The sequence below is a fragment of the Apostichopus japonicus genome, chromosome 11, assembly GCF_037975245.1.
Source record: "Apostichopus japonicus isolate 1M-3 chromosome 11, ASM3797524v1, whole genome shotgun sequence".
Taxonomy (NCBI): Eukaryota; Metazoa; Echinodermata; class Holothuroidea; order Aspidochirotida; family Stichopodidae; genus Apostichopus; species Apostichopus japonicus.
Window position 1 is genome coordinate 16013659 of NC_092571.1, and position 22459 is coordinate 16036117.

Genomic DNA, 22459 nt, shown 5'->3' on the forward strand with positions numbered 1-22459 from the left:
GGCTAGTAGATGGGGCTAGTGATGGCTAGTAGGTGGGGCTAATGGGAGCTAGTAGTAGGAGCTGCTAGTAGGGGCTAGTAGTAAGGGCTAGTAGATGGTGCTAGTAGGAGCTAGCAGGGGGCTAGGGGCTATAAAGGGAAGGGTGTTCTGTTCCTCTTGTCAATGTATTCTTAAGCAATGTATGAGAGAGTTAGTTGATTGAAAACTCAGAAAGATATATGCATGGGATAGGTCAAAGGTTATCAAATCCTTTAAGACATGATTTTACTTAGAGCAAAAGCATTATAACTTTGGGGAGAAATGCAACAGAGCAGACATATATCCTCATTCCTCCTCCCCCCCTCCTCCACCTCCTACTTCTCCTTTTTAGTTGTACAATGCCAACTTCATGTGTAAAGAATTATAAGGTCATCCTCACCAACCCATCCACTCTACCCCAAGACCTCCTCCCATTACACCTTTGGTAGCTGTACAATACCAAGTTCACATGTAAATATTATAAGGTCTCCCTACCAACCCATCCACCCACCCTACCCACCTCCCCCAACCTCCATCTACCATTACTCCTTTGTCATATATACAATACCACAATCACATGCAAATAATATAAGGTCTCCCTACCATTATTATTTATTAAAGAAATGTTACAAAGGAAATTCCCGCATTCTTCTTTCTTTCCTCCCATCCCCCCCCCCCCCCAGTCCTGTAACCGTGCACATCTATACAGAGTTTTAACACAATGCAGGCATCTGTCAAAACTGTGATCCCACATTATTTAGTCCCTTTCTCATTCAATTTTCACACAAGTCCATAGTTTTGTCCATGTACTTACACTGTTAATTCCCCATATCCTTCCCTCCACCCCCCCCCCTCAATTTTCCAACTATAACCTTGAAACACTTACCCTTCTCTGTACTAGCACTTGCCCCAAAAAAAACCAAAACAAAAGCCACTCAACTCTTTGAACAAACTTTCTGAGATCTCAAAATCAATGTTCAACAATCTGGATGTCTTCAACTGCTTTACCTCCTTTTCATTTCACAAATCTCTCTTTCGATATTTACGATCAGTTTGAAGAAGGGGTTGGGTAAAATTTACACAGAGGAGTCGACATGTATATGCCCTGTGTATTTTCGGTTTAACTGCAACAATTTACCTCCGAGGCCAAAGAAATCTAATACAACTAAAAGATAGCCTGATTGAATTATAGCTAATATTTTCTTCAAATAATTCATTTCCTACTTTCAATTAAGGATTTCCTACGGAACCCACAAATTTTCCCCAAAATCTGAATAAGTACAAACGATCGTCGGCTGACGTGAGGTTGAGCTCAAGATGGTTAATATACGGTAAAGTTCGAGATTCTGGCATCTCGTTGTCTCAACGAAAACAAGAAAATGAAAAAAAGAGAGATAGATAGAAAGAAAGAATAAAAAACGTTTGAGAGAAACTTATGAATGGCAGATCCATTCACGAAACTCTTTTCGCAAAGCAGGAGGCGAAGTCGAGAGCAATCGGTTAATATTCCGACGATATCCGTGACCATTTCATGCCATCTTCCCAACTGATTCATTCAGTGTTTGTGAGTGAATGAGGGTCAGCTTAAAAGATTAGCCTGTCTCATATATATCTATATATATATATATATCTATATGTATATATCTATATATAAATCAATATATATATATATATATATATATATATATATCAATATATATATAAATATCAATAAATATATATATATCTATATATATCTATATATATATATCTATATATATATATATATAACTATATATATATATATATATATATTAAAGTTATTTTAGTCGAGCACTCATACCTATATACAATATTTTATACACATCTTCTTTTTTTTGTACTTGTATTTTGGATTCAAGCAGAGCAGAAGACCAAGAAGTTTATCATACTATCAACTCCCAACTATGATTAAAAGGGAGGAGAATGATCAAGACAGCTTTTAGAAAATTTGCCTAATATTTTATTGAAAGCTCTTTGTTTAAAAAATCTATGTTGGGTATCGTGTGCATATAACTCTAGAAGATACAGTATGGTTGTCAAAATAGACTCACAAATTTGTATCTCCACCATGTATACAAACCGCCATTAGGAGGTGCACAGGTTTCATCTAATTATAACTTTCCATCTTGTCGCAATAGTGTTAAAACAATAAATCTGAGGGATTGGAATATCCCTCTGTGGTCTGGTTTATTAAAGAACGAGGGCAGCAGACCTTCACTAGCTGCTGCCATGTGAAGGAGGAGGAGGTCAATGGGGGACAGGTAAAGAGTTAAGCCACTAAAATCCGTGAACCAGCAAGACTGCGACAGTTATTTTCGGAAACATGGAAGATGTACACCGTAGCAAGCATTTCGCCAATTATCCCTGAACTTGATAATGGGTGGACCTACTAACTAAACAATATCATATGTCAGCCTTTAAACTAACATAGGACTTCCAATGGAAGACACGCATGCAATGAAATATACAAATTGAAAATTATTGTATAAATAGAAGCAATCCAGTGTGTGCTGTAATACATGAAAAATTTCAAGGAAGTCAAATTGCAAAAGTTTAAGTCTAGAAAAAAAAATGGGGAATTCTTTGTTCCGTCATATTATACATGTCTAAGTACAGTCCTGTAGCGGGTGATACACCACAGACAAAAAATTAACCTTAAATTATACTAGAATTAGCTATTGTATGGGCCACTTGATCTCTGTTGCCATGAAAACCACTACAAATGAGTACCACTTGGGTATTAAAGTGAAACAAACATTGAATAAGATGCTGTCAGCCTAATTTAGTGCAGTTTGGAAAGTGAATAAATTACTGATGAATCTTAATTCGTGGTAGACGGTATCTAGTGCCGAAGTTAACGAGCAATGTTTCATCGATTTGGACTGATTGAAAAAAGGTTAAATTAAAAACAAACGGCTGTTATTAATGAGAAAGGGTCCTCACAAACAATGTCACATGACTCAATCAAAAAGTGTCTAAACCAGTACATCAAAAGATAGCTAGAAACACATAGCCCCAATAAAAAAGAAAAAAAAAAAAAACAATATAAAAAAACTATTTAAAAAAAGCGATACATGCTTGGTGTCTGTCTCATTAGAAGAAAGAGAGTTTCAAAAATGAGAAAGTCAATGTTTTCTTGATAACGTAACATTTGTGTGCCTAAAATCAGTGTGTTGACAATAGTGCACAATCCATCATGTAGAAGTTATTATTTATTGATAAAGTTTTTCACTCGGTTGCATTCAGATTAAATACATCACCTATTTCTTTCTCTAAGTCTCTTGTTATTCAAACTTTTTTGCTTGGTGACCCCAATGTTCCCTTCCATCATCCTGGCTATCCCCACCCAGTGGCGGAAACTGTGACCTGGGAAAGGGATTAACAGGGGAAAAGGCATCATCCCCCCCCACCCCCACCCCCATTCACCCAATTCCCTTTGAGAAATTATTCTATCGTAAAGGGTGAGCAGTTGCAAAATAGTAATATTTTGCAATCTTTGAAGTAGGCTAATTTATATTCAATAGTATTTCCACTTTATTTTTCCCCACAGATATCTATCAGCAAATTCTTTCTTTTTCTTCGGGCCACCGTTCAAAACTTTTGACGACCCCTAAAGAGGGTTGTGACTCCTACTTTCGATACCAGGCCAGAAGCCCAACTTCTTCTGAGAATGGTGAAAGAAGGCATAATTTAAGCTTTGCTAATAATAAAACAAAAACAAATCCATTAAATGAGTGACACACCACATTAGAGTTCAGAACACCCAACAGTAACTCGACTAATAACGGGCAACCTATATGATTGTAAATATAAACATAAATATATAAATATAAATATATATAAATATTTATAATATAACATAATACATATTTATATACATATATATAATATATATATATACAGGGATGTGCCCAGGATTTCCTGAGTGCCGGGTATACTGATCGCCATCCTGGGGGAGGGATCTAAGGGGGAGGGGGTGAGAAAATTTTTAAGGTGCTCAGGTGCCACATGCTGGCACTTGTATAGCTTTTTAAACACATACACATATACAAGTACTAGTTTTGTTAACAATTTACATTTTTTAATTTTTTTTAGTTTAATATATTACGTACCAGGTAAAAGTTATTAGTTTGTTTCAAAGAGATTTTACAAGGGACCGATTGAGAGACGTAAGTAATGTTTCTCGCATGCATAACTGATTCATTATCAATCTGTATGATTTTGGCATAGGCTAGGCCCAATTTATGTTGAATATATTGTTAGGAATGTCAGGATTTTAGATGAAAATAGTGCTGGGCGGGATTCACGATTTTGAAGACAGTGCTGGGCGGTAATTTTTAGTGCGGGCATATCCCTGCATATATATATATATATATAATTATATATAAATATATACATAAATATATACCATCATCTGTTAGTTTGGCTTGGAATATATCCAGTTAGATGTGAATACTCCAAAAATAATTACAACTCCAACACAAACTACAGCTTGAAAATTGCCATAAAAGTAGCGATTATGAAAGATAAGTGTGAATTTCAAAAATGTGTAAAACCAGTGCCTGCCTTAATAAAACCAGCTGGTTTAACTCCACTCCTTCACACTGACATGGATGTAAAGATACATTTTGATTTAAATGTTAAGATTGAAATGCTGGTTAGAGCGGTTTCTACGAGAGAAAAAAAATATACAGCTAGCAGAATTTCCTTCCGTGATACAAACAAGACGATTTATGAGATTTAAGAAGACAAAAAAAAAAAAAAAAAAAAAAATATTTCGGTTGACATACATTCTCTGATTCACTGATACACCAATGTGAAAGAATTGTTTCCATTGACTTGGCAAAATATACATTTTTCTTTTTCCCTTAAAACCCCCCCCCCCAAAAAAAAAAAACCAGGATTAAAAGGTTCAACATGGTAAAGACATGTATCACTTTGTAGCCTTACCTCTTTTAAAGTTATTTTAAAGCAACTTTATCAGTTGTCCATCCTGTATAGAGAGATCCCACACTATGTTATGGTATGACTTTCTTTTGAACCAGAAGTCTGTTACAATTAGTCATATGGAAAAGTTTGTGTCAACGCATATCTGTAAACTGCATTGGCAATGGTGTTGAAGGACGAAGAAAAGGGGAAAAAAAGAAAAAAAGAATCCCCTTTGAAAAACTTAGACAAATGATTAAAATGAAATAAAATGTAGCCTACCATTTGCTTCCTTGTATTCAGCGTCACTTAATATGAAAAGCTATTGAAGATCAGAACCGTATCGGAGGTCAAACCGAGCTTCGATTGTGTCGTATTTGGGGAAATCCAGCGAAATAGCCCAATAACCCTAAACTAGCCCAAAATGAGTAACAACACCAGCACAAACAAGGCGAAGGCTCTAAAAGATCTCAGCAAACAATGGTAACGTGTAGTGGTTCAGTAAAACCAAACTTTTACCTCTAATCCTGCCCAAATGTCAGGATCTAACTAAAAAAAAAATAACTTGACAACGATGCTTGGCAAACATTCTTGCTCAAATATACACCCCCCAAAAGAAAAGAAAAAAACAGACTGAAGAAGAACAAAAAAAAAAGCAATTATTTATTGTTAAGTTGGGTATAGTGACCTTTGGACTTCACAGATAACTAGAATTATCTATTCTTTTTCTGTTTTTTTTTTATCTTTTTCCTTTTAGAACTAAAGTGCTATGATTATCAAATATAGTGTATAAAGTTTTCTGTGACAAAGTACAAGTTCTTAAATTGCCCCAATTGAGCAATTTTTTTTTTTGCAGTCAATCTTGTCTATGTGTGAGAAATCTCTATATCTGGTGAGAATTAACCTCCCTGTTTACTCAGACGGAAGATAACAAGTCAATAAAGCCAAAAATGCTCTCTTTGAAATAGTTCCCCAAAAATGCTTGAACTTTGCACAAATGATGATAATGTCGAAAAGCAGGTAATGATGATGATAGCTAATATATTAAACTCCAAAGATTTAAAGTCCGACCATCACCCCAGAATGAGTCAGACGGATTTTTCCAGACTTTCCTAAAGTGTTTAAACTTTATGTAAGAGACCATAAATGTTGGCTGTAAATGTTGGATTTTTTTTTTGGGGGGGGGGTTGCCTTGTCTTTAGAATGTACCATGGTTTTACAGTGTTATACTATTTTCAGTGACAGTCAAACTGCGAATGATATGAGAGCAGTCGGCTAACAAACCATTTTTGTCGTTCTAGTAACAACAACAAAAATTTGTCCTCGATGATTTAATAATATTCTGCTGGGGATATTTATAGTTCTCAAATAAAGGTGAGACCCCCCAATCCTCCCCAAAATCCATCACCCCACCCCCCAAACAAGGATAGGTGCATCAAACATATCAAACCTAGCTGATACAGGCCTACAAAACACTACGAGATATTATATAAGGTCAAGGACACAATTTATAACCTAAAGATGACAGAACAACCAGTCACCCTAAGTCGATGAGCTAGTTTTCAACATTGAGTGGACATGGCATGGAATTGTGTGTGACAACCAAGAGGTGGGAAGATGGAGGAAAGGGTGGGGGGGGGAGGGTGGGGAAATTCATACGGCGGCATGTTTGTGGCTTGTAAGAACTTTCAAAGATTATGTTACTTTGATTCGGAGGGTCTGTAAAATGCTTGTTGAGCTTTAAAACGGGTAACCATTATTTGACTTTCTAGCATATTAGAGTATGGAGTACTGATGAACTTTAATGGTAGAGCATGGTATCGTCATGACGATGCAAATCGCGGCAAGAACACCACATCTGACATTCACCTTTTCCCGACTGTCTTTCCCTTATTAAAAGAACCTGCTTACAATTTGATGAAAAATGTTTACTGCTATGGTAGTAGTTCTTACTTCTGTACTGGTCGGAAAACTATTACAAATTGGTAGCATTTTTATCGTGTCTGTTAAATTGGTTTGAATTTAATTAAACTACTCGTTAAAACAACTGTATCACCCACCACCTCTTACTAAGTACATTCTCCCAGAATTTCCACGCACCACTATTGCACAACACATCCGCATTACACATTTCCATATTCTCTACACTTTTCTGCTTCTACTGTATATATATTTTCTTTTACCTTTTTTTACCCTTTTTTTTTTTTTTAACCAAAACTTGAAACTTTCCTTCATATGAATGTAGGTAAATTACTTCCTGAAAAAACAGATTTATCTATGTTCTGCAAAATTTAATAAAAAAATATCACAAATCCAATTTAAAAAACAGAATAGCCTACCTTCCCATACTCCACTAGATTTTTACAGAATCAACATTTCACCTGCAGCTTAATATCTTAGTGGGCAATTTATTCGAGGCCCGGCATACGCATGATTGAACATATAACAAGCTCTGCCGAAAAAATATATATATATTTATATATACAACAAAAAAAGAGAAGAAAGTAAAATAAAATAAAAAAGATAAAAAAAAAAAAAAATGAAAGAGAATTGGAAAAAAGAGTAAAAATGTTGAGAAAAAATTTGTGCCGTCACTTGCACAATGTATCAAATATTTCTCCTCAACAGACAATGGCAATGACGTCACTAGCGTGTACAGGGTGGCAATAATGCTACCATTGCCATGGAAACCACCAAATATTGAATGGTGCATCAAGATACACGGGAAAGAAAAAATTGAATTTTGTAGAGCGAATCCATCTGCTGTTTACAGCAAGGTGTTAGTTCATTTAAAAAAAATCTGAGCTTTTTTTTTTCCCTCCATGGTTCATGAGTCTGTAGCTATTTTTACAAAAAGAACAGCCAAAAAAAAAAAATATGGTATGAGAATTCTAGGCTCCTAAAAGAATGAATTTTGTTATTAGAAAATGGTTCTTTTAGGGTCCTTTTGTATCTAATTAAGAGATTTAAGGAAGTGACTCACTATCATTTCATTTAGAATAAATGTGTTGGTGGGGTTTCAAAGAAGGAAAAAGACAAAGGAATAAGAAAAAACCCTAAATGCGACAAAATTTGGATTCAGGAGAAGAGGCCTGGTCATTACATTGAGGCCATTTAGCAACTGGATTAATGTCGCAACTTGTGAGATCCTAGAAGCAAAAAATATCTGAAACTACAATTGGAGTAATACTGGCAATTATAAAAGTTAAACAAGGTTTTCATGAATAAAGACAGAGGAATTGGAGTTGTGTATAAATTAAATATTTATATTTTTAATTATATATCAAAGATTCGGTTTTTTGTGTCTTCGGTATGATATTTCTCCTGAACTGAGAAAAGTAAATTTTAGCTGGTATATACTTAGTCATGTACCAGTTTTAATGACAATAAAATTTTCTGCCTAGATCCTTGTATGTAAAAGAGTACGGACGAGGTCAAGGTAAACCTAGGAGAAAGTGTGTATAATTTAATGGGTCTGGGATAATTGTTAACTTTCATCTGAATATAAATAAATCAAATTTTATTAACATATGACAGAAATGCAATTGTAAACCACAACAAACATGTACATGTTATTCTCATGTAATTCGCACAATGCCGGAAATGTTTACGTCTCAACCACAGGCAGTCGTCCTAAGTACAGGCAGCCCACCTCCCCCCCCCCATTCCGTACACTACTGAACTTGACCCACTCAACTCCACTGGTGTGACCTACTTTTTGATAGCCACCAATATAAATAATTGAGCACCCCCCACACTGAATGATTTATGAGCACACACTATGGTGTTTTTTTGTGTTTTGTTTGTTTAATAACTACCTGTGCTCTCTTTGTGTAGGTCGCATGTATAGTTCTTTCCTTGCTATTGGTCACATTTGTTAACTGGGCAGTCAAAGTAAAAACATATGTGCACCCGCTGATGGCCGGTCAAGAAAGAGCGAAATGTTGAGTCACTCAGACTGAAGCCGACTGGACTTAAAACTGGCAAAACCTTGATCAGTTATAGTCTTGACCACAATGCCATTTGGAATCCACAATTTCCATCCAACACGATGACCGAATTGAGTCGAGTCCCTATCTGTCAAGAGTCGGCCGGCTGAAACATTCAGTTTCCTTTTTTTGTTGTTGATATATATTGGTTTTGTTATCGATCAAATTTTTTCTCTTATATATTGGAATTTTCTCTTATATAAATTTTCTCTTATATATTGGGGGAAAAAAATATTTTGGAATATATATTTTGGAATATATATTGGAATTTCTCTTATATATTGGAATTTTCTATTATATATATTGTTTTTGTTATCGGTCAATTTTTTTTCTCACAATTGTTAGCTATAATTGTACTGGAATTGTACTGGTTGCAAAGATTTATTACTACATGACAGCACAAAAGTTGTTTTAATTCTTTGCTGGAAACTCAGAAAGACCACATGAATCTACAATTTAGAGATCCACAAACATGTGCACATGAACCGTCTCAGAAATTCTCCACACAATGTTACATGTTCTAGATATTGTTTGGGCCAAATACTAAACCATACAAACTAAACCATACAAACAAGTGCATGCTTGACCTGAATTTAAAAACTTAGCCCTATCGGTTTAAAAAAAAAAAAATAGAAATTGAAAAATGATCATAAAAAAAAATGCCCAAAAGAATGGAACCGCCACTTAAGATATTTCCTTCATTAATTAAGGGACGTATAATCTCACAGATAACGTCAAGCAAAAAAATACTGTTTTTTTTTTTCTTTTCTTGGAGAACGAATGACAAAATGATGCCAAACTTTTCGATGGGATATATATATCACGGCTGTGAGATTGACATCGGGACGGAGAGACAAGCTTTGCAAATATGATCACTTACCTCTTTTGATGAGTTCCGTGGAATTGGATGTATTTAAATGGGCGGCGTCTTTTCGAGCCAGAGGAAGAAATATCCTTTTAGTTACACTTTTTCGGTCAATTTCTTTTCTTTTATGCATATATTCTGCCACGGAAACCGTTTTATTTTTTATCCTTCTTCTTCTCTGCCACCAAAACCTTATCTTTGCTCTAAAAGGATTTTATCAGCAAATGAGGACGTCGCTCTAAGCAAGTCTTTTTTTTTTTTCCCCGCAGAGAAATCAAGTAAGGAAGTTATTTATTAGTTTCAATTTGGAAACCAGGATATAGCCCCAAACAGCTCAAAAACGGACAAAAATAATCAGAGACAAGTCGTAAATTGGGAGGTTTTGCCATACTGCCTCGTTATAAAACCGAGCCGAGGTAGAGCTCCGCCTACCTACTAGAACCTACCTTTGCCGGGAGCAGTTCAAAAAAACCCTATTGATCTGGAAGCCGGAGGAAAGGCCTATAATTGGTGAGAAACTCATGGCACATGACTGGTAAAAAACATACGTCGAGTATCTTTTTACTGACAGGACGACGAGAGAATCATTCAGATAATGTTTGCTGATACGAAACAGTCGGCCTCGGAAATTCATTCCGTTTTCATGACGCGTTTAAGATATTATGGCCAGTTTGTGTAAATAAATCATGAAGGAGCACCATTAAGTTTTTAAAAAAAGTTTTTTTTTCCATTTTTTTTTATTTTTAATATTACTCAAATATCAGTTTCATTTGACGACTGATCGCAGGTCTTGGTTATGGAAGAAATTTGCGAATCAAGATGAGGGGAGGAAGAGGGGAAAGGGTGGGTGGGTGAGTGGGTGGGTGGGTGAGTGGGTGGGTGGGTGGGTGGAGGATACTTGCTCCCCCTTGGAGACAGATGAGAAGCACATTGAACTGGATGAAGTAGCAAATTCGGACAAAAACATGTTCAATTCCGAAAGGTTTGAGAGGGGTAGGAATTACTTTGATGATACACCCCACAAATGTACCCACAAAGACTTTGCGGTTATGAGTACACACGGGTACTCACTAATATTCTTAACACCAACTTCACTTTGAAAAATGGCAACTGAGTATTAAATGATACAGCACCATACCACTCAAACATTAAAGGAGAAAGATCCGGTATCCGACAAACAGAAATGTTTCGTTTTTTCTTACGGACGCAAAATCTGTACCGAGGACAATTTAAAAGAAAAACGATCAAAAGCAGAATTTTATCTGGAAACAGGAAAAAGGAGAAGAAAAACTTGTATGTGAACAGTATTAAAAGAAATGTAATACTTACCGATCCAATTAAATCATATCATGTCATGTAACTGGTAGCACCATAGTATACCAACTGTAAAAACACACCCTTATGTGACCTACAAAGAAGACGAAATGCAAAGAAAAAAAAAAAATAGGTCAAAAATTTGGAGATTAACACATCTTGCATGAAACACAAAAAGGGACGAAAATCCACTCGAAAATCACGCTTAGACACTCTGAATGGTAGAATGAGGAGGGGCAATGACCGGAGGGACCGGTCATAGAGGGCGCGCAGTGTTAAAAGGTTACCAGGACATTCTAGGCACGGTAGAACGAGGTGCTAAGGTTGTGAGGAGACAGGTAAGCGAGGAACAAAGTAAATACACAATATCTAAACAAAAACATCATGAGTATATTTCAGATGAAAATGATAACGGTTCTTATTCAAATGAGTGATGCATATACATTTGATAACGATTCTTATGCAAATGAGTGATGCAAGTTCTTTTTCTGCAGCATACAGTATCACAAACGTTTTGATCTTTTTTTGTATTTTCTTCTTTTTTTTTATATTGAAGAAAGAATCGCCCTTTTAGTCTCGTGTGTTTTATAGACATCTGTTGCGATAATTTACCAAAAGTGTCTATATTATCTTTTACAGATACGCTGGCAAGCGTTGTTATCTATTACTGCGGATCTTTTACATGTAATCTAATCATTTATTAACAGGTATTTAAGTTACGTTTATGAGAAGATATGATAATCACGTTTCAACAAAAGCTGCCTAATTGCTCTTGCAGCCTGCTTATATAAGAAGAAATCGCATAGCAGCAATGTTTATCAATGTAGTGTAGGAAAACATGACAAACTTTAAATGGTTGTTAAATCATCCGAGATGACCAAAATTTCTGACTGGCCGACCAAAATATATTTCGCAGCAGGTCCTCTTGGATGACTAATTGTTGAATACATCACATCAGATTGCTTTCTAACTAAATTCCCCCCCCCAAAAGGTAACATGAAAACTTGGTATCGCCTTTGATAACTTTGGAGACACTGAAATAATACAAAGATTATAGTAGACCTATGATCCACCCAAAGGGGTCCGATCTGGTGTTCTATTCACCAGACCTACATGTCTCTCTCACGGAATACAGTGGTCGTCGTTCCTATGTCCCTATTAAGCCACCGTAAAAATATGATCGTATAGCAGATTTAATAGAATGAGAGACACCAGTTACAATTTTCTGGTATTTTCATTTCATGATTATCCCCCAAAAAAGTCATTCTTTGCTATTTTTACCTCACTTTTTTGAGACAACCAAGTTTGCAGCCAAAGGGTAAGACCTGCATCTCAGGTATTGTTGATATATGGTTTTGTCATTGCATGGTGAATGAGGGAGAGGGAAGGGAGGGGAGGGAGGGGAGGGAGGGCAGGTGTTGTCAAAATCTATGCCACCGATACTGGTGTTCCCCTCCTCCTCTTTCCATAAACCTTTGCATCTAAGCTAGTATTTAGGCATTTGCCCTCATGGTGGCTTCTTGGAATCAAGGGTAAAAAACTAAAAATCAGCACAGAGTAGTACAAAATGATCATGTGCAACGGTAAATATTGTTTGGCTCAAACTAAAAAGCCTAAGCTTACATTGCTACAAAAGCTTTTTCAACATATCTTATGAACAAACACAATATAAGTTAAACATTATAGTCCCACCTACTGTTATATATTTTTTACCTACACAAGCTTTTTCCATTAATTATGAGCTATTTGTTAAGTTTGATTTATTTCCTTTTTTTTTTTATCCCCCTTTTAAGATAATTATTGATCCGTTTTGTGTGGCCATTTTATAGCCATAGATAAAAGTTTTGGTTATTCTTGTTATTGACATGGGTTAAATGAAACAATATATCGATGCGAATGAAGGCTAAGGCAAAAAAAATTCCTTGAACAGATTCCTAGAAACTTAACAGTCACATTGTATGCTTAATGCAGATCGGGAACAAACATTATAGGCTGGTCCGATGATGTCATCATATAAAAGGAAGCTGTAGTATTTGTGCTGCATATTAATATACAGCAATACACAATGCTGGTCATGACTATGGATCGACGGTAAAAAATCGGTCGAGAAATTCTTCTATTTTTTTTTTTAAAGAAACTACGCATATTTGAAGACATGGGATGATTAAGTTAAGCCCACGCAATTTATAAAGTGTTTTGTTCTCCTTTAACTGACAATTTCCTTCAACAAAAGCAATTTTATCTTCCATATGATTGTCATAATTTCTGTAATCAGGAAATCACTTTTGAGAGTTTTTGTCATAGCAACCATGGTAACCTTCAATAAATTGGCTTTGTTCCCAAATTATATGCAGTAACTTCATGCCCATTCCATTTACCATGCGCCCCTTCTTAAATCAACCCTATATCTCTTTCCCTATCATATCTTTCATTTTGCCCTCCTCCCTCCCTCCCTCCCACCCACCCAACCCCCCCCCCACTCCTCCCCATCCCTCAACCATCTCTTTCCTTATCTTAAAATCATTATAGGTGAGTTGAAGCATTCAAAGTGATTATAAGTTTACTAGATTATAAGTTATACCAGTTAATACTCAATCCTTCTCCCCCCACCCCTGCCCTTCCAGACCCCCATCCCCATACAGGCCCTCCCATTTCTTCATTGATATAACCATGTCACTCTTCCAACACTGCAAGTAGCTTCCCTCTTCCGACTATTTAGCAACTTTTTTCCCTCATTCTATATATGTTAGCTCAAAACTGGGAGCTTTTCATTCAAAAGAATGCATCATGATGAAATCAAGTAGCCAATAATTTGTTCTATCTCTTGAATTGAAGTTTAGTTTTTCCTGAATGAACGGAAAAGTTTTCTTGATATCCGCCAATTCAAGCCCTTTTCAGTTCCGTAGTACAATGCTACCGTACCTATGATGCTTGACCTGTATAATTATCCTGATTGAGCAGTCCTTTAAGCTAGGGCTCCAGAAGAATATGATAAAATTTCATCAAACTGCCAAGAAAAACCACAAAAAAAAAAATGGAAATTCTGATTTCACAAAGTTGGAATTTTGTTTTCATAACAGGATTTTGTTTGTTTCAGGCATATCAAGTATCCAAACAAGAAAATGGTCAGAAATATATAAATTGGTTAAGGAATATGAGATGAGGCAGTCATATTGATTGCTGCAGCTATGTACTGTACAGCATGTATGTATAGTACTGCAACTAAAGTACTGTGTGGTAATGCTTCATCAATATATGTGGATTTCTAAGTAAGGCATCGTAGATATATATATTTCTTCCAGAGGTCAAACACTTGACATATCTTAATGACAACAATACTGGTGCTCTTTTGCCTTTGGGAACATTTTGAACAGAATTTAATTGAGGAAATATGCAAAAGGCAGAGAGAGGTGGAGTGAGAGGAAGAGAGAGATAGATATGCTGAAGGATGGCTACATATGACATATTATCTCTATGGATGTAAGATTGCTAAAGATGATTAAAACTGTTTGATCTAAAGGTAGCATTGAGAGTAGCACAATCAACTGGAAAAAGGAAACAGGATGGGTGGGAGGGGGATTTAGTGGGGGGGGGGCATAAAAGTGGGCATCTGCTGAATGCAACAAATATAACATTTAAGATATGATGAAAAGTAAAGGTGTGCTATCCCTGTGTGCAAAAAAAGGTAGGAGATCTGTTCCTTCTGTGATCTTCCACATTCCCCTTTTATCCCTCCCCACCCTCCCCTTTACCAACCCCCACCCTCCCCTTTAATCCTCCCCTTTACCTCTCCCTTTACCCTTCCCTTTACCCCTCCCAACCCTTCCTTTACCATTCCCCACCCTCCCTTTACCCCTTCTCACCCTTCCTTTACCCCTCCCCACCCTCTCTTTTACCTATCCACACCCTCCCTTTTCCCTCCCTACCCTCTCCTTACCCCTTCCAACCCTCCTATTTCCACATTGAAATAATACAGTTTGGATAGTAAATCTATTGCATTCACAAAGATCCTTCCCCACAGAGACACTTCTTCCCCTAACCCCTCTTCCCCTCACCCCTCCTTCCCTCCCCCCCCCTCCTCCATTCACTCAATTTCTCACTACTTAGTTATGACATTACATCCAAAAGACTTTGAATATTTAACCACTAAGACTCAGAGCAGGCAAAGTAAACTATCAACAACAGACCAAACAAGATTAAATTTCTTCAAAATGAGCAAAATCGGAACTGCCTTTGCCAACTGTTCTTGTCTTAAACATGAATCTACCATCGTTTCTGTAGAGTACCACTTCAGATAGAAATCAAATCCTTCTCACCATTTTTACGACAGCATTATAAAAACAATAAGTTTTGAAATATTCTACTAGGGGTGAGGGTAGAAAAATGTGAAATATTAGTACTAAAAGTGTCCTTAAAAAAAAATTTGAGAGACACACCAAAAAATTGTAACTTTTTAGTAGAACCCAATACCCTACAAGATAAAGTTTATTGTGAAGGTATATATTGTTATCTAAAGGAAGGACAAAAGCAACAAGACGATAAAATTAGGCCTAATTTACAACTAGCACAACTTCCTTTTCTCATCGTAGAATTAATAATTTGAAAACAACAACAACAAACACATATGAAACATGTCAAGCAGTTGTCCTTAATTCACACAGTATTTTAGGTCCAGATGGAAGTTTTTTAGAAAGATACCAACTTCGCAGACAAAGCGAAATATAAATGATGAGGTACAAAGTAGCAGCTTGATTTTCATGTAAACATCTAAATAATTGTTTTTGCAAACTTAAACCAAGTTTCTGTCGCAAAGTTCTGTGCTAATTAGGTCATTGAAGTGATTTCTTTTCAAGTTTCCAAGATGTTGGGATTAGCTGGTGGCTAAATTAACAAAAATTTGGAAATAACAGATTACTTCAGTTAATTGTTGTATTTCTGTAATGTTACATTGTACTGTACAACAAAATTTCAACCGTAGTCCAATTATCCTAGACAATTAAATTTCAAAAAAAAAAAAAATTAACAATTTGCCCTGACTTTAGTAAATAACTGTACATATAATCACTTGAAAGATTAAATAGCACAAAAAGTAACAAAATTCAGAAAAGAAAGTGATTAAACATCCCAGAAGCAAACTTCTCAATGCTTTCCAGAGTTAAGAACACTCTCGCTGTAACGTGCATGCCTATAGGTTGAACTGGTAATCTTTAAACACTGTGTGCTATCTTTGACCTGGACCCTATCAGTCAATGACCTCTCCCTTCTCATGAGACCACCTCCTCCCCCACCTCGCCCCCTCTCCCCACCCAAAGTAATTCCCTACCAACTACGACTAAGTTTCCCTTACATGACCACTCCTGCTCAACGGTGTACTGTAAGCATACTAATTAGAGTTACCTTCTTTACTCCTGTTACAGTAATTTAAATTTATAAACACCATTTTACCACTTATAATTTAACAACCCACTTTTATATTTTTATCTGGACGCCTAGGTGCTCTGAAAAGTGCAAATAGGTCACTTTTTTTATCCTTCCTCAATGCCTTCTTCTTTTTGAGCTCATTAAAATTTTGCTAAAACAGTGACATTTTCTTCCAACTCTGTCTGTGGAGGTGTGACTCACATAATAGCTTTTGTCAGTTTGACTAAGTTAGAAGTGTCTTTTGGAAGGGCAAAAATAAACTGCGGGAGTAAAAAAAGAAAACGAAAAATGAAGTAAAACAAACAACACTGACACACAGACGTGGATAGATATAAAAAGATGATGATGATGATGATGACGATCATGATGATGATGATGATGAAACGGAATTCCATTTTTCTGCCTCTTGACCCAAATGCTACCATCTGTATCAGCATGGCCATTACCACGGGATGATTCAACGAGAAAAATGTAATTAGACCAAAAAAACTGAGCTAGGGTAAACAATTACCTCCTAGATGAGTGTTTTTCTTGATATTAAAACCATTTCTTCCTCTTTCTTCTCCCTAATGCACTTTCTCATTAAAGTTCAATATTAGAACAGATGGAAAAAGTATTTCAGGAATTTCCAATGTTTTCTGTGGCTTTACATACCATGAATTTTGTACGTATTCAACAGAGCAGAATCCAGGGAGAAAGGCAGGCTCAGGCTCGGCAATCTGCCGAGACTCGCGTGTCGCTGTCGTTTCAGAGATGAACTACGTACAGTATAACAGTGCACAGAGCTGGCTAATGGGATGCCCATACAAGTCCAGGTGCTACAACAAGATTAGACGGTATCGTCCAACCAATCACATAAAACTGTATTGAAAAATTTATGTGATTTGCAGGGCAAGGGTACAGGCTATGGCAGGGGGGGGGTGGGGGGATGGGGGATGGAGGACTTGACCTTGGGAAATTGAGGATGTGGAACATCAGTACTATATACATAGAAGTGGGATAGGGAGGACACGTTCAGTCAGTTAAAAGTGTCAACAATACAAATGGGGTTATTTGTATAGGTCTCCAACTGAGTAATGTGTAACTCCACCCTTGTGCTACCAAGTCTCCCCCATTTCCAACCCCCCTCCTCCCCCCCCAATCAAAAGTGATGGATGAATATGAAACAAGACAGCAGAGAATAATATAACCAGTATCCCATAGCAAAATATGATTGGAAATGGGAAAAAAATTGCTAAACAAATTTATAGCTAGTATTATATATAGTATTTTCAATATTTTTTTGAGAACCAAATTTTCATAAAAAAAAACCTTCTAAATTGCCAAACCAAATGTAGAACCATTTTTTTGGGGGGGCATTTGGTGAAATAATTTTTACTATAAAACCCAGCAAAAATTCAGACTACAGCTTGATCCAACCAAAAGATCCCATTGTAGATGTTTCCATCAACTGTGAATTTCTAGGCCTGACCTCATATAGCCCACCGCCATTCTTGCCACGCAAAGATTTGAGCGGGTAACGCAGCATCGTCACATTTGGCGAGTGTTACGTGACGACATTTATACGGAAACACGGTGTAATTCCACATTGCTGGAATTGTTGGAACGACAATGGAGAGAGATAGAGAGAGAGTCGACCTGTCTCAATACAAAATTGGCTTTAATTATTACTGCAATAAGCGGGATGGACTCCAGATGAGAATCGTGACAAGGACGCAGATTCTATAACTTCAAGATAGCAGTGGTGCATTACCGCTCGTCTTTTCAAACGAAACCGTAATTTTTCTTTATTTTTTTTTATAGGTTAGATGATGCCTCCATTAATCATGACGTAATCTATTATCTACGATCCCACCATCTTCCTGAGTGACCGACCAATCTGTACAAACATTTGTCCTGGCAACTAATTGCACTTTTGTCCTTTTCCTTTTCGCCTGGGATAAGAGCTCACCGAACCCTGTGTTTCACGACTGAATAACTCATCCTGAGTTAATTGAGGCAAACACCACGGGCATAAAACAACAGGTTTATCAAATTTGTGCACTCGCTGACACATTCCAGTCTTAGGCTCCTACCAGGCTAATTAAATTCCACTCATTTATTTTTTCATCTTCGAAAGCTAGATCTTTACCTTTGAAATACCATCTCTTTTTTTATCTCTTTCTCCCCCTCTTAAAACCCCGTCTTCTAGAAACCTACTGGTAGTTTTATCAATTTTCAGACTCCAATGTGACTGTTAACTGAAGGACTAATTGATGACCGATAGAAGTAAACAAAAAAAAAGTACAATTATCAGGTTGACCATTTTGTTAATAACATTGTACTTTGCATAGTGTCACATGTCCAATTCACATTGCCTAAATCTTATAGTATGAAGGGATTAACAACAAAAACGTGGCACAGAATATTATAACTGAAAAAACCATGCAGTCGAAAGAACCAAAGAAAAATGTAGGCAACCTTGCAACAAAGAAACTACCGTGTTATCAACGCACAGTTTACTCTAACAACTCTCAATGCGGAGGAGAATGAACATATTGTGGGATTGAAAAATTAAAAAATCATTTTCAGTATCAGATATGTAAGCTTCCCATTAACTTCATATGTTGTATAAAACTGATAGTATCTGTGATCCAAAAAAATGATAAAAATATGAAACCTCATAATCCCTGACTCAATGTCAAGGCGGCTTTGTATCAACAGGGCCTTCTTCTCGAAACATTTGACAACAAAAGCCCGAACGTTACGATATTTGCGATTATGCACATATGATAGCCTATAAAGTAGCACAGACATTGCCATGTGTAAGAAGCATTCAGTCTGATGATGTTTGCATCCCTGCCGAAAATGTTTGCGTCCGTTACAATGCCGTTTCATATACTCTCAAACAGGCGACTACGCCTTTCTGGGCTGACAGGATTCATTTTACAAAGTTTTTACAAAGGCACCGTGTCCAAAGTAGAACACTGAGGGGGCTGCACAGTGACGGAGCTAGGGGTATTGGTCAGGGGGGTCGAGAATGGTCTGTAGGGGCGCTTTTGACACAATTTAAGCGTAGCGCCACCACAGGTTGGCGTGGAGCGTACAGATTTTTTTGAGTAAAGATACTCCCTAGATCGCCGGAAATGACCATTCCCGGGCCTTGCTAATTTGCAGATGAACAAAGAATAAATAGGTGTCAGAAAATGACACCAACAAAATGTGAAATGTCAATAGGTAGATGACAGCGCAATAAAAAAGTCAATAATCGTGAATAAGTAAAAAGTGGTAAAAAGCTGAAAAGGGCGCCAGCAGTCCATTTGAGTCGGTCAGGGGGGCATCCGCCCCCCCCCGACTGTATGGACGCTCCGCCACTGGGGCTGCAGTCTCTTTCAGCTAGGCTGCACAGGACAGAGACTTTTGTGCTCTGCAGTTTTCACACACTTAGGTGTTGCTGGTCTGTAGAGATAATCTCTACTATGTGATATTATTGATTCAGCCTTGCTGGAGGGCATTTTAAAAGCTGCTGCAGTTTTTCTCTTTGCAAACGGGGTGTATTATCAGCATGGCAATTGTGGCAGGGAATTATCAAAAATTAGGTTAAATAAGTTCCATGTCAGGTTTTTTTTCAGACAATTAAAACAAAATTAGTTAAAGCAGCTGTCCCCTGACTTTTGATCAGCATTATGAAATATGATTGCTAAAATACCCATGTATGATATAAATTGATCATTTTATTAGTGAGAAATCGTAATGAATCCTTTTGTGGTTCTGTTTTTAATTTTCACGTTAAAAGGTAAGGTAGGGAAAGTTATCAGACATTAGTCATATTTCTGTCTAAAATGAACAAAAAAAGAGTGATTTTTTTTTTTTATAAAATGGAAAGTGAGGTGGATTGATAAGCCGTTTTGGAAAAATGAAACGGCAAAATCAGAAGAAGTTCTAATAAGGGGTTGAGAAATTATGAAAATGAACCCCCAATATGTTGCTTTAAACAGGAACCTCCATATTGTAGATGCTGAAAATTGTATATTGCAAAATAACTGAAAAAAATTATATATTTTAAAAATAACTAAAAACTATATTCCTGATAAGGAAAAAGAAAGAATAAAAAAGGTATCTCTTTTTCCCTTCCTATGCATAGACAATTTTTTCTACTGTTAAACGAAAAAAAAGTAGTTATGCAAATGTTTTAACATGTATATTATACTGTACACATACAAGTATGTATGTGACTTTGGGGAAACATTGTGACCATGATTAACCTTCTTTCTCAACAGGGATACTGTCGTTTCCTTGTTGCTACAAGTCTGTACCCATCAGGAGGTAAAATAGCACGTCTGATGAATACAACTGAGATCTATCCGATCTGCGTTGGAAATTAGTACAGTACATTATAAACAGTGTATAAATAATCTCTGTGTGTTCCGCCATGCAGTGCATACTGTACGTGTATGTGTACGCATGACATGACATACCGGCTAGGCCTGTACACACCTTGGGTTACACATGTATGTGGAGAGGATCCCTTTGCTGGTCCCATATTCCACATTTCTAACAATCACCCTGGAAACATTATGATGGTTCTTTTTTTTTTCTCTTTCGATATCCTCAAACTATCATTTCCCCGTGGGCGCGGGACAAATGGAGTCTGTGAAACAGCTTCAAGTTCGTCATCATCAGCCAACACACATATATATGTCTAGAGTGTCGAGTACTGGACACGGGTGTTCAAAACTTTGTTACAAGCGTCTTCATTGTCGGCTGCCGAGAATTATCGCGATCTGAGATGTCCGCTTAATAGTATTTACTTGAACACTCCTCAATGTGTCTGGGATTAATAATTTGGACGTTTTTAAAACCTCCAGGAAAATAGTTTCAAAACTTTTAGCACTTTCGATAAAGCATGTCAAAATTAGTGGGTCATGCTAATGGCCTTTTAAGTACTGACTTAAACAAAGTTTGCTGGACGCCGCGGAGACAAGCTGGACAATCTTCGATCTTGTCCCAAGAACAGAGATGGTGCGCCAAAACAGACAAAACATATCCTGGACTGTGATAACGGTAAAACTTTTATTGGCATGGCTGATTGTCCCTTGAAAAAAAACTCTTAATAAGTTTTGGTTTTACAAAAACAACAAAAAAACAGATCAAGAGACAACCAACCCTTAAAGCTGCTAGAAATTAAGAAAACTTGTGGGAGGTAACTAGGAACAGTAGCTGCTGTGTACATGGAAAAGTGAAACTGAATTAAACAATTAAAACTAATAAGTACTTACCACCATTCAGTTATGAAAAAAATAATTCAGTATTAAACTTTTAAATGATATTACATATCCTTATTATATATGAGAAGCTCTTTATTTTCTAAAGATGTGAAAACTAACTGCTGTGACAAATGTGTTTTGGGTTTTTTTTTATCACAAAATACTTCCAAGAACACAAATAAACCTTTGCTCTTAATTAGCCCATTGTCTGGCAAAATAGCCAAAAATTTTGTATCGCAAAGAAGCTAAACAAAGAAAAAAAACTTGATAACTTTATGAGGACTATCCACCATGTTTGATTAAGATAAACAAAAAAACGAAAGAAAAGAAACAGCTATTTTTATTTAATGTGTGATTAATACTTTGACACATAAAAAAAATAAAACACTTGCTTGTTGTTCAAGCATTTTATGAAAATGAACCGCAAATTTTAAGGGTAATCTGGGACCTTTGCTCTTTTCAAAAATAAATGATGTATAATTTAGATAACCTTTATGTATTTAACAAGAATCAGGAGCAAAAGTCACTGTTTTTGCCAAAGAAGTAGCACCATGGGATAAAAAAGATAGGACAAACAAGCCAGCATATATTTTATATCTGTGTTGACTTTTGACAGCTAAAATGCAGTCGCACATATATGTCGGCTATACTGTATGACA

The 22459-nt window shown here is 36.5% G+C and overlaps 1 protein-coding gene across 8 annotated transcripts in view; it reads right to left on the reverse strand.

Moving 5' to 3' along the window:
• LOC139975966 (zinc finger protein castor homolog 1-like) overlaps positions 1–22459 on the reverse strand; it is a 116477-nt gene that overhangs the window by 55015 nt on the left and 39003 nt on the right. For 6 of the 8 annotated variants that reach the window (XM_071984283.1, XM_071984282.1, XM_071984284.1 and 3 more), the window contains exon 2: positions 11149–11227. The gene's annotated coding sequence lies outside the window, so the exon portion shown is untranslated. Of the gene's footprint in view, positions 1–4989; positions 5148–5247; positions 5588–11148; positions 11228–22459 lie in introns of those variants that run through there. The other 2 variants (XM_071984281.1, XM_071984280.1) reach the window with 2 other exon arrangements.